The following is a 14,573-nucleotide window of genomic DNA, read 5'->3' on the forward strand; positions in this document are numbered from 1 at the left end:
GATGTTTTTACACACTTTTGAAATAAAAAAAATAATCATTCTTAATCAAATTTTATACAATCAAACGCAATACTTACATAACATAACATTATCAGCCTGTAAATTTCCCACTGCTGGGCTAAGGCCTCCCTATGAGGAGAAGGTTTGGAGCATATTCCACCACGCTGCTCCAATACGGCTTGGTGGATACACATGTGGCAGAAGTCAGCTGTTAGCTCCGATATAGGTTAAACACCTAAGCCATTATGTTGCTACGTTCTGTATAATTGTGCGTGTTAAGTGTATTGTGACCTGTGATTATGTAATCACGTTTCAATATTGCCTTTTCACATTTCATGAATGATTGTAGTTATATTATTCGTTTTTAATTTATTACTAATTGATGAATTATTTATTGTTCTTAAATAAAACTGTTATTTAAATGATGATCTCAATTAAGTTCCCTTTTTAGTTTGAAAGTTTATATTTTTTTTTAATTTGTACATTGCTTGCTTTTCAAATATACTTGGATATAAAATTATGTTTGAAATAGTTTCGATAAAAGTAGTTTTAGTTTTGAATAATCATAATTTGAAATATCGATGTCGTTTTAGACGTGTGTGCGTATGTATCTAATTAACTAACGCAAGGTCATACATACAAACAGACACACATTCGTAAACTTTTCGCATTTCACATCTGGACACGATTGTGTTTACTATATCGGCTCATTTCTTCTCTTTGTATTAAAAGCTTGCATCTTGTGCCCGTTTTCTGTATTTCCCTTGGTAGTCATCCATCTCCATCGCTATCGCACAGCGCCAATGCACCTGGAGCACCTGTGGAGCTAATATGTTATGCCTAGACTGACTCCCCCTTCAAACTGGAACACAACAATACTAAGTTCTGCTATTTGGCTGGCTTTGGTTTGATACCTACACAGATAGGAATGATCAAACCTCTACCAAGTACAAGCCCATTTACTATAAATGATGAAAAGATATTTTACGCAGGTAAAGTCTGTGGAGTCTCATTACACGGGCTAGATGCTAATGTAAGTAACAGTCGTATTCTTAGAAATCCTTCGAGTATTTCAGCAATTAAAATTTATGAATTTGTTTGTAATTATCTCAAGTTGATTTAGTCTTACTTTTTGAACCAATTTTGATTAAATTTAGCGTGTAACGATGGGGCCGACAGGCTGTCTATAAAGGCCCCTTAAAAATACTAGAATAAAAAAAAAAGTAATAGTCGTATTCGTGACAACATTTTTGAATTATCATTTTACAAGATTAATTAAATTTAAAGCTACTACCAATGTTCAATGTTCGGAATGTACAGTCTACAGAATATATAGTCCAGGAAATTAGACGTTTTGCGGCAAGTAAAATTTTGTAATATTTCCCCAATAATAATAATCTTCATTTCTGTCTTTGCAAATATCCGTAAACATAAACGTGGCGATATTGATATCGTCGTGATCGATTTCGCCATGGCCGCCAATCTCAAGGAAGACCACCCAACTACGCAGGATTTATTATAGTTTAGAAGTGTGTGTGCAAACAGTGGACTCACTATTCCCTCTCATAATTCGATGACGCGGCAAATACGATACGACTGGAAAGAGTTCACCAAAGGCTTCACGTGTTTCCGAGGAATGGAATTGTATTCACTTCCAAATTTCAGACTCCAGGTTGTTACTGAATGTTAATTAAAAACTCAATAACTTTCTATCCCCATCTAATGTTTGAACCCAGGACCTTGGCAACTGCGCCTTTATGTAAACGTTACTTAATATAACCAAATTAACGATATAGTAGGTTTCTGTTGTGTATTGTTTCCAATGTGTGTTGACGGTAGAATTTGGCGAACTCAGGTCAATTTATTCACAAAACGTTATTTATGTAGCCAAAACCATTCATTGTTCTGGGTAATCTGTATAAAGAGATACTTTATACAGAATTATTATGAAATATGAGTATTGTTTGGTATTATTATATTACTTCCAGGATGCGCTGAAACGTAGTTTAAAGAGAATTAAGATTAATGAAAGATTAATTTAAAGCATGATACACTTTTTAAAGCCAATGAGTCCCATCTCCATCTGATCCAAATATCGAGTTAGGTTATAAAAATGGGATTTTCAAGATTAATAAATAACTGTACTAATATATATATTTTTACAATACTAATGACTTCTTAGTTGATTGCACAACTTGGGAATGAGATGATCGCCTCCAGGCTATTTTAAATAACAAAAATGTATTTATCACTGTAAAATATGACATTTAAAAACAAGTCTCGCTGATTTTCTTTCGTCGGTTATTTTTATGTACGAGGTATTAGATTTTTAAGTATCAATTAGCAGCTTCTATATTGAATAAAGATTATGACTATGACTTTATTAAAATTTATGTTTTAACTAGATGTGTCAATTTTACATTGTGTAAGTATTTTATTGGTGATCTAATAAATTAAATAACAAAAGGACTCCTGAATCGTAGCGGGTTACTAAAATTATATTTTCCGTCGAAAAACTTTATTACGCAACCTGTCACAATAAATACGTAGTACTGTTTGTCCTGACTCTGAACTCTTTGAGGTTCTGTCGTACTGCCATCCCATCTGATTATGAAAGTGAGTGATATTGAGTGGGGCTTGTGTTTATGTTGTACAAACTTTTAAACTATTAAATAACATTTACCCCATACTAATAGAAGTAGCAAAGATAAACAAACCTTAGATTTACATAATCCATGTGATTTGCCAAACAGTTGATGTTATTCAATACAGAGAGTTTGTGATTAATATATCTTTAGAAATTAATACGATCACACTGCACTATTTATAACAACATCTCCGACAATCGAAACGCCATTTTTTCACAATTCCATAATCATTATCATAGTTTATTTAAAATCTCGAACAATGACGTCACGTCAGTTGATAATGGAAATTACTTTTCGCCATAACGTGTCGCCATCGCCGCTAAAACTATTGAAATGTATGTATTTGATTTATCACGTGATAAGAAATTGATGTATTATGTTGATTAATGTATTGTTAAAATATGTATTTTAAGTACGGAAACGCTTCGATAATTTGCTCGTGTTGTGCAATATGTTTCAACCCACACACACACACACACACAGATACACACACACACACACATGTTATATCGTCATCGATCCCATTACATAATATTATGTATATTATTTTAAGATTTTTTTATTACAATATAAGTACCAAGTACTGTCACTATAAAAGTGGTTTCCACTTTTAAATTTTAATAAAATTTGTTAGTATTTCTGTGAATTGGAACATTTCTGCAAAATTCGATGGATTATTGTCGTCTGTACTTTGTGTAGGCGATCTGGTTAATTAACGTAAAATACCACTGTCAATTTTGAATGATTGTGAGAAACATTTTAAATTATTAATTTCTATATAAACTTATTTTAAATGTATATGTTGTGTTCTTAAATGTAAAAAGTATTAATGCACTATTTTAAGCAAATGTTTCAACTAAGAAAGCCAAGCTCAATCATTATAGAATTGTTGGGAAAAATTTATTAAATCGTTAGTTAAGTAAAATCATTTTTTTTAATAATTACTTATCTTATTAAATTATGATGTAAATAATAAAAAAAAAAAACTAATAATTAATGAAACTTAATTCTAACGATTGTTTCGTTTTTTAATAAATCTGTTATATATTATAATTGTTGTACTCAACTGTAAGTTGTTTAGATGATAAGGCTATTTACGTATTTATTGTAAATATTTTATAAATATAATCATTTGTATTATTTTTGTAAAAAAATAATAATAATCGAAAAGTATGATTGACCATTAAAAATCCGAATTCTACGAAATTGTTTTATTGTTTTTTATTCATCCCTGATAATAACCATATAATGTGTTTCTTAAGCGCTTGAAATATCAATAGAAATTATAATATCAGTACTAAATAATTAACATTTTGTATCACTTGCTAGCCTGTAACCTTCAAACGGGAACACGACAAAAATGAGTATTACTGATCTGATGTTTGGGCGATAGGTTCATCAGTTATCTACCTAGGCTTGTACAAAGCACATACACACATATTTAATGTGTCCTCTGTCATCTGTAACCAGTTAATTCGTACGTCATCAAAATAATATAATAAATCTTTAAATTTTGTTATGTTTTTCAAACATGAATTAATTACAATACAATGTAAGAAATGTTTATATTACTAATTAAATAATTAAAAGACTACGACGAAAATTTATAATATAAAATTAATTAAAGAAAAACACGCCGTTCAAAGGACTGTACTGTGGCATTATTGAATGAAATTGAATAAAAATAAATAAGGTTATTTGCGTGCTAATGAAAGAACCACACATTCAAAGTCGTTCTGTTTAATATTCAAGATACAATCTCATTGGTTTTTAAAAACAATTGCTCAGAAAGTAAAACAAAAGATGGAAGCAATGAATACCGAAAATAAATAAAGCACGTCCACACCGGTCGCATTATTTACGAAGACGAGGACATACAATAACAATGAGCGCTTCTGATACAAATCAACAAAAGCAACTCTATCATATACAGGGTTATTGGTAATTCGACGAATTTCCGTTAGGAGGTAATGGGGGTGACTATTTGCGATAATTATAACCCCCATATGCATAATGCAAAAGTGAACAATTTTTAAGTTGAAATGAAAAAAATATCAATTAAAATCTATTTTTTTCTTCTGATTTATAAAAACGATTAAACACTGGTTATTTGTCAATATTAAAAAAATAATTATCGGTCGAATACGAAAAGATATTTAAATTTTTTTTTCCACAAAAATGCGTTAAAAACAAAAAAAAAACATTATGAAACTTTTCCTGCAGATTATTTTAAAATTTAAAGGCTTTGTAAATTACCTCAGTAATTACACAAAACAAACATGCATTTTATTCCCTCATTTCAGTCTCGTAAAAGATAAACAAAAACAAACAATTCAGAAGAAACAAATAAAACTTTAAATGACGTGTATGAATGGTAAAAATAATAATAATTTGTATTTGAATCTAAGAAAAACTAAATATATAATACATGATAAGAAAAAATACATTTAAAAAACTGTGTAATATTACTTTGCTTCAATTCATTTTTCTGTGCTAGCATACATAGCTGTAGGGTGTATTCTATTTTCATTATGCCTTCAATGTCTATAGTATACTTTCCATCACCAAATAGAAAATATCTTTTGATCCTTGTCACAGCACATAACACATCCTCATTTGTAGGAATCTCACTTTCCTTGCCATCTTCTTCTTTCTCCTCATTTTCCTCATCTTGCGTCGTAGGTGATGGAACAACAGTTTCAACAATTTTATTATCAGTCAAATTGTTAGTGGTGATAAGCTGACTGTCAATATTGACATATGTTTCCCAATCCGCAACATTTGTTCCGCTTGACGATGTTGTCAGCTGTGCCAATGGTATGTCCAACTCATCGTCAGAATCGTCGTAAATTTTTGTGATAACCGAAGATTTACAGAACCCAGCGTGTAGAAAACACTTTTTGATCGTATCAGGAATCACTCGAGCCCATGCCGTAGTTATCATCTCAATATCATCTAAAAGATTCACGGAAAATGAGCCTGCCGCATTTTCAATGTCGTTCATCATTTTCTGTACTAAAATCTTCCGATAATGACTTTTGAGGGTTTTAATTATCCCTTGATCAATAGGTTGAATCACCGATGTTGTGTTTGGTGGTAAAAATGCCAGTTTTATGTTGGTCAAATTTTCAATTTTAGGATGAGCTGGGCAATTATAAATAAATAAAATGATCTTCTTTTTTTATTTCTTAACTGGTAGTCCCATTTTCGTAGAACGTTTTCGAAAATATCTGAAGTCATCCAGGCCTTTTTATTTGCTTGGTAAAGCTGGTAAAGATTTAACATTTTCGAAACACCTGGGCTTTTTTGCCTTGCCTATGACCAATCATTTTCTTTTTTCCCCTGCCATGCTTGATGCAACAAGCACGGTAATTCTATCTTTTGATAATTTTCCACCTACGCACTTATCTCCTTTAAATTTCAATGTTTTTTCAGGCGTTAGCTTAAAAAACAAACCTGTCTCGACTGCGTTCCATATTTGGCTATTATATATAATTACCTAGCTAATATCTATAAACAAAAGATAAGAAAGCTCTTTTGTGACTTTGGCGGCCGACTCCGGTCGCAATATCTGCATGGGATTTCCTAGAATTTATTACAAACTATTCAATAAAAACAGTCGCTACGCCCGAACTCGACGTTACATCCAAAGTCGCTATAGCCATATGTTTGTACATACTATAATATGCTTTAATTCAAGGGACTTAGATTTAACGTCACTATAGACGAATGGTCGCTATAACCAAGGTCGTAATAAATGAAATCCACTGTAATTGATTTTGAGGTAACTATTTATATATTTAATTCTCCTCAATGGTGTTAACATATAATGAAGCGTTATAATCGGTCGAATGGCTCACTGTAACTACTAAGAAACGAGCGGATTTCTCAGAAGTACGCCCATAATCGGGCTTAGTGAAAAACCGCGCTATTCAGGCCTTACTTATAAGCTTACGAGACTCAACCAAGCGGTCCTATTGTAGACGCGCCTTTATGTCCTTATGGCTTGACATACATATTTTATTAAATAGAGCGAATAAATTGTTAATGTGACAATGCATGCATTTACAAACGGTTTAAAAATACTTTAAAAGTTCAGCTGGAGAAACCTGAAAAAAGAAAGTTACTTACAGATTGTGTATAATCAATAACATTCCTTATATAATATATTATACTAAATTTCCTTGATAACTTGAATTGTATTATAAATAATAATTACTTGATAGTAGTTAACTAAATAGAAATATTTTCCAAACTCCCATCCTTCCCCTCAAAGAGGCCTTAGCCCAGCAGTGGGAAATTTACAGTCTGCTAATGTAATGTAATGTAAAATACAACTTATATAATAAAATAATTATTACGAAGATTTCACAAATACGATAGGTGTATAAGCCAAGATGCAGAAAGCGTTGTTGTTAGTAGTATTCAATGAAAATAAATATTTAAAACACTGGTACCCCCAATATCGAGTAAATCTAAAACAATTGCAACCTGAGGCAGTTGCATTATACATAACATAATAAACATAATCAGCCTGTAAATTTCCCACTGCTGGGCTAAGGCCTCCTCTCCCGTTGAGGAGAAGGTATGGAGCATATTCCACCACGCTGCTCCAATGCGGGTTGGTGGAATACACATGTGGCAGAATTTCGTTGAAATTAGACACATGCAGGTTTCCTCACGATGTTTTCCTTCACCGCCGAGCACGAGATGAATTATAAACACAAATTAAGCACATGAAAATTCAGTGGTGCCTGCCTGGGTTTGAACCCGAAGTCATCGGTTAAGATGCACGCGTTCTAACCACTGGGCCATCTCGGCTCGGATTATACAACTTTTAGCTAAATTATTTCGTTGTTCAAATCCTGCTCTGGGTAAAAACAGACTCGAGTCTAGTTCGTTATCAGAATATTTTTTAATCATCATTTAATAAAAGAACTATCCGGTGTGATTGCAGACAACCTTTTAATTAATAGCGTAATCCCATTTTTGTCCTCGTGATTATAGGAAGATGGCTGCATATAAAAAATCGGTTATGGTTTCATTACGAAGAGCTCCAGCCGTAGATGTTCAGAAAATTAAAGACGATTCATGATTGCAAATTATTAAATTGATACAATTTAACAAAGAATTAATTTTAGAGAGCGGAAAAAAGTTACTAGCTAAAGTTAGACGTAAGCAAAATTTAAGTAAATTGTTTTCGACAAACTACAATTCTAACCGAACTAATGTATACTATTTGATATCAAAAAAAATATTTAAAATAGAATAAACGCGAAGTTTCGCGGGAGACCTACTTGTTGCAGATAAAAGTAGCTAATTGAACTGACTAATTTCGCATCGATCAGAAACCGTAGGTCTTGCACTTCCTTCTAAAAACGATCATCCACGATTACTAAAAAAACAAATGCCAACTGTGTTTTACGCACTCACTTCTAAATTTAAAAAAAATATTAATAGTTATTGTATATTGAGGAACTGACTTAACATACGGTTCCTACTAGTTCGGAAGTTAGTGTTGTATTATTAATACTTATAAAAATGAAGTTAATATTATTAATTACTCCACTTAAACACATAAAGAGACATATTTTGATCTAACGATATAATCGCTCGAAATGCCAATCTGGTTTGTGTGCAAAAAACAAATCAATCAGACTAAGCCAAAGCGTTTAATTGAAATGTTTAATTACACTGGCGAGTTCATTGTTTATTCATTGAATTTTAATCAATCGATATTCCTGTTATGGGATTAGGCATATGAGGGTTATAAGCTAAAAATATAACGTCCAATTATCGGAGCACATCAGGGAAGAGAGTGCACCTGTTTAGTTCAATTATTACGTCCCGAAATAACACTTTTCAACTGACGCATTTTTATAATTTAGTTCTTGCTGTTGAAATAAATTTTAATTTTATTTTTATACATGTTGTATATTTTTTATGAAACACGAAACCTGAACGGAGGATGACACGCGGGGGAGTGGTTATCAAAAAAAGGCTTATTTTTTACGTGACGTGTTTAACGGATTGCCCTTTACATGGATTGATTGATATCGACCTAACCGCCAATATTATAATTTAAAATAGTTCCTACTGTACATTTAAAATACATTTATAAAATCGAATTTCATTAAAATTGACTTTTAATTTCTTAACAATTCCGCTATTAATATTTTAAATTGTCATAAAATTCATTATTTCTGTACATAATATATAATCAAGTATTTCATAATCAACTATTTAAGCCATTTTTTTAAGTGGTAGTGTATATCCTGTATGCAACACGATATAATCTAAATACGTCACAAAAATCGAGAAAATCTTAACTCATCTACAAAAAGTAAACATTCATACCATCCCTGGTGGGGATCGAACCCACGACCTTTGGATTAGAAGTCCAACGCGCTATCCTCTGCGCCACAGGGACATTGAGTGTATTGTTGAAAATACACAACCATATATTATTAGATATTAAAAATAGTTATTTGAGTGAATATTTAGATTTATATTAAAATATACTATATTAAATCCTGTGGGGAAAGAGCCAGTGACTTGTAATAAAGGTATATGCCCATAATAGCCACCAGCTCCGTACATAATTTATTTTCTTAATTTAGTTTGAAATTGGATCTTGTTTTTACGAGCATAAATAAACATTTATTCATTAATTTAAAATATATATATATATATATATATATACTATGACGATAACCGGTAAACGAGAAGCTATGTGGAAGTCGGCTGTATGGGCATGTTATACGGAGGAATGAGGACCTTGTTGTGAGGAAGGTCTTGAGAATGGATGTGATTGGATATAGAGGTAGGGGACGACCAAAGTACCGATGGATGGATTGTGTGAAAGACGATATGGTCAGAAAGAATGTTACTTGTGAGATGACGTCCAGCAGAGAAGTATGGACGAGGAAGACATGCTGCAACGACCCTAAGTAAAATTGGGATAAGGCCAGGATGATGTTGATGATGACGATATTTTTTTAATATCAGTAGCTCTGTGGACATAGAGGAAGGCATTCGACTGTTGAAGCGATTTCTGTCGTATTCCTTCGTCACGTGACATTTCAAATCCATACATATATTATAAATGCGAAAGTAACTCTGTCTGTCTGTCCGTCTCGCTTGTCTAAAATGAAATTTGGTATACAAATAGTCTAGAGCCTGAAAAAGGACATAGACATAGGACATATACTTTTTAATTGGAAAAAAGTGTTGTAAACGGTCGAAAAGGGGGATGAAAGGTTATATGAAAGTAGTATCATTTTTAGAATTAGAAGCATAAAACTTATATTTTAGGCTGTTGATCTACATTTATAAAATAACATATCATGACACCCACTAAGGAGAGAATTTTGGAATTTCTACCCCTAAAGGGGTGAAATAGGGGTTGAAAGTTTGTATGGAAATACATCATTTTTTAAGTTACAAATATAAAACTTTACTTTTGGGCTACTTATTAAAAATGAGTCGATACGTATTTAAGCGTTTCTGGATATTCTACCCTAAGGGAAATACACACTAACGTGGTATACAAAGAGGTCTTACATTAACCTAATATTTTAAGTTAATTTGTAAACATATTCATATTTTACGCGAGCAAAGCCGCGGGCAACAGCTAGTCTTTATATAAACCTTTATTAAAAGTATAACACAACACCTTATTGCCTTCACTGGTGACAGAAGGGCTGGTTTACCATTTTACGCGGTCATGATTTGTACAATAATTATTTTTGATTGTTATTTGTATATAGTTAAGGCTTAAGACTCGAGATGGTCAAGTGGTTAGAACGCGTGCACCTTAACTGACAATTGCGGGTTCAAACCCAGGCAAGCACCACTGAATTTTCATGTGCTTAATTTGTGATTATAATTCATTTCGTGCTCGGCGGTAAAGGAACACATCGTGCGGAAACCTGCAACGAAATTCTGCCGCATTGGAGCAGCGTGGTGGAATATGCTCCAAACCTTCTCCTCAAAAGGAGCGGAGGCCTTAGCACAGCAGTGGAAAATTTACAGGCTGTTAGTGCGGTATGTTAATGTTGTTAAGGTTTCAACTATATACAAATAACGTTGTTAATAAATCCTATGTAAATAAAGTTAAAGTACATATCTTTCGCACTTATTTATGTAATTGAATTCTTTCTAAGCGGTTGGGTCCACTTCGATTAAATTGTGGTATTGATCGAGACGCTAAGTTTGGAACCAGAAAGTAAATAAAATTCTTATTACAGCCGGATGGAGTCGAGACGAGTCTAGTACAAAGTCAATAAATCCTTCTCAGTGCACGGTATTTGTTCCGCAGATATTTATGACTTTGCCGATTCATTAATTCAAATCGTTTGTCAAAATAATAAGGCAACACAAAATTATATAGATGATATAAAAGCGTCAAGCTAATACGTGTTGAATTTCAGACAGGATACATTTAATTGTATTTGAGTGACATAACCTTGTATTCCAAATGTTGGAAAGAGGAACTACTGAGTTACTTGCCGGTTGTTCTCGGTAAAATGTATATTCCGAACCGGTTAACGCCGGTTGTAAAAGTTATATTCGAAGAATGTATAATTTGATTTTGGTTTATATATTAAAAAAGTGAACAGATAACTTTGTATTCCTAAATATATTGCGCACACGGAGTGACGTCAGAATTACCATAATTAAAGTCTACATAGAAAAACAATGTAGAATAGTACTCATGTGAACATAATATATGTTAAAAATATACTATAATTACTGAGTATTCTAAATGCGAAAGTAACTGTGCCCGTGACAGCTTAACAGACAGGCGCTTCCACGGTCACACTTTTTTTATTTTTTTTTTCTCGCTGGAAAAACGCATTACGCGCTTCCCCCACGCGATGGAAGGTGGGGGGGGTGGGACTCCCCGGAGCCCTGGACGTCGAGTGCGCCCAGGTACGCCGGGTTTACCCACTAAAAAACCAGCGGTACCCTCTCCGTCTTTTGGCGGGCGCCACGGGATCGCTTACGCATGCTACCATGACGTTCCACGGTCACCAAACTTAACCGAATTTGATGAAAATTGTTATGGAAAAAGATTGAACTCCGAGAAAGTATATAGTTTACTCTTTTAAAAACGCGAGCGAAACAACAGGCGGTAACTACACCAAAATAAAATAAAATTATAAAAGTTACGTTCGCACTGGCAATGTTAACCCATGTCAAACTTTAATAGTTTTTACTTTTTCTTTGTCGTTTTATTGTTTGACAGAGGTTATGTCATGAACTAAATGTTATCCGATTCTAATTCAAAACGATAAACTTATACTTTTATGAATTATTCAATTGCGATCAAATTTCGACCAACGCGCGATGTGATGATGCTTCTATGTAATTTCTTTATATTTGGTGTTTTCTATAAGCGAATTTGTCATACGTTATGAAATTCTAAGACCACTGTTCCTTTTCTTGTCTTTGGGCCTCCCAACTGGTCACATCATCGACCTTATACGCTGGAGCTTTAAGAAATATTATTGCTTACGACGCCAATGCGCTTCCAACCTTGGGAACTAATATGTGCCTGTAGTTTCACTACCCTAACTCACCCTCCAAACCGGAACACAACAAAACTGAGTATTGGTGTTTAGCGTTAGAATATCTGAAGAGTATTAATTTTTTATTTTATTTACAAGAGACATTAATATACGATAATATATACATCAGCTAAGTTTCCATTGATACTAATTAAACAATTATTAAAATTCAACAAAGACTCAACATACATAAAATCAAATAGGTAACTGTACTTTAACAAATTGTATAATATAATCAAATGAGATCAATAAACGTGTAGTAAGGGAAAGCTTGAAAATTACGAAATTATATTTAATTTCATAATTTTCAATATTTGTGTATAAGAATTAAAATGAAATATACGACATTAAATTCTACATTGATACCATTGAATATAAAACTTATTATTAATTTGAATGTACATACATAACAATGAATGTGTAATGTTCACGTGTAAGGTCGATTTACCAATTAAATAAAATAAATATTATATTTAAATATCAGCTCGGTGTGCACACACACCGTCTTCACAGCGCCCATTTTTATATATCCTCTTTTCCCGCGCTTTTGCGATGTATGTCACTCGAGATGACAGATGCATAAATACACAGATAATATATATTTATATAAAATATAAATCTAATATTAATTAATATATTGTTATAGATCTGTGTACACTACATACTGTCCAATGGAACTCCGTAACTCGATTTATGTGACTAAAAATTCACATTCATAATTAAAGTTTTTAATAAAGTAAACTGTTACCTTAAAATTGGACGCGAGATAAACACGTCCGCAGAGTAAAATTTGACGCTTGTTATTAAACATTTAGGGTAATTTCATACAGGCGGCGCCGTCAAATAAACGCCATGACGCGGACGGCGACGTTTAATATCGTAACGTATAAAATCGTCTTTTATTTTATACACGCACATGCACGTCGAATAATAATACTATGGTTTAATCAACATCAATCGGTTCTGATTTCGAGATTTTTTTTTCAGAAATAACCTAAATAAATGGAAAAAAACTTTCACAAAACGGTTCTTTTGAGCGCGTTATATCCATTCCATATCCATATCTAATCGTGATACTGTTTTAACATTTCTTTCACGTCGTTACTTAAGTCATTTTCCATTAAATTGATTACCAATTCGTCATAAATTTTGATTTTTGTGTCAAAGAAAAACAAAATTAAATGGAATTATTATGAAAATAGTTATCCAGCCTGCAACGATTTTACGATGTGTTCAATATAGTCGTTTTAATTATAGTTCACAAATATTGTTTGAGTTTATTAATAATGATTGTATTAATATTTACAGTACAAAAATAAACAAAAGATAATATTTGCCGTGTTCCTTATATATATTAAACATTTAAAAGACTTATAAATCTTTAAGCGAGTAGTATTATAATTGTATTTGTTATATCTTTATTTTTAGAAGATTAAAATGATGTGTTTATTTTGATACATTTAGTTGTTATTTTGTTCCATGTTTTTGCTAGTGAAAGATTTTAATATTTAATTTAATACTTTAATACTAATAATTTTAGTATTAATCCCGGCCGCTGAATTTCACGTTCGGACATCGCTTCAGAATTAAACATTTCATCAGTACCACCTACATGTCCGAAACATCCCGAATATTCAAGCGCGATTTTTAAAACATTTTGTACCATACACAATCACTTTATGAACCATATTTCACCGGAGGCTTTTTCAAACCGATGCGACTTGGGAAAATACAAGAAAAGCGCCAACTGATTCTTGAAAGACAGGCAACGCACCTGCATGTCCCCAGATGTTGCAGATGTTCATTGGCGGTAGTTGTCACTTTCTATCAGATGAGCATCTTGTTCATTTTCTATATATTACATAAAAAAATACGTCACCCATTTACATCTTTCGTATTGTAAAAACAAAAGATATTTATAATATTAACGACACGACATAATCGTGAGGCCGTTATCACTCGATGACGTAAAAAATATTGAGATGGCTGTTGTGTATTACCAGAATGGCTATTCGCGTTAGCCGAACCTCTTTACAGGCAATAATATTATTAAAGCTGCTATAAATCTACGACTGCTTATATACAATACGGAGTACAATACATATTAAAAATTAGGCTATTGCTGTCCCCAACCCTGGTACAAGCTTTAAGCTTAATTGGAGGGGTAAACAGGATTATTAGTAATTTCTTATAAGGGGCAACGACAATAAAAATTTTCAAAGTAGTATAGTTAACTAATAGACGAATTAAACCTATTTCTTAACGTGAATCCAAATTATGCAGCGACTAAGTTCTCTCGATTAAGTTAACTCAGTTCTATTTGTAAACTAGTACATTATACTACACAAACATG

The 14,573-nt window shown here is 32.5% G+C and overlaps 1 non-coding gene across 1 annotated transcript; it reads right to left on the bottom strand.

Annotated features, from left to right (window-relative positions):
• Nucleotides 1–9,005: 9,005 nt before the first annotated feature.
• Trnar-ucu (transfer RNA arginine (anticodon UCU)) lies at nucleotides 9,006–9,078 on the bottom strand. The gene has a single exon. It is a non-coding gene; the product is annotated as a tRNA-Arg (tRNA).
• Nucleotides 9,079–14,573: the final 5,495 nt, after the last annotated feature.

Source organism: Vanessa tameamea, chromosome 7, assembly GCF_037043105.1.
Source record: "Vanessa tameamea isolate UH-Manoa-2023 chromosome 7, ilVanTame1 primary haplotype, whole genome shotgun sequence".
Classification (NCBI taxonomy): Eukaryota; Metazoa; Arthropoda; class Insecta; order Lepidoptera; family Nymphalidae; genus Vanessa; species Vanessa tameamea.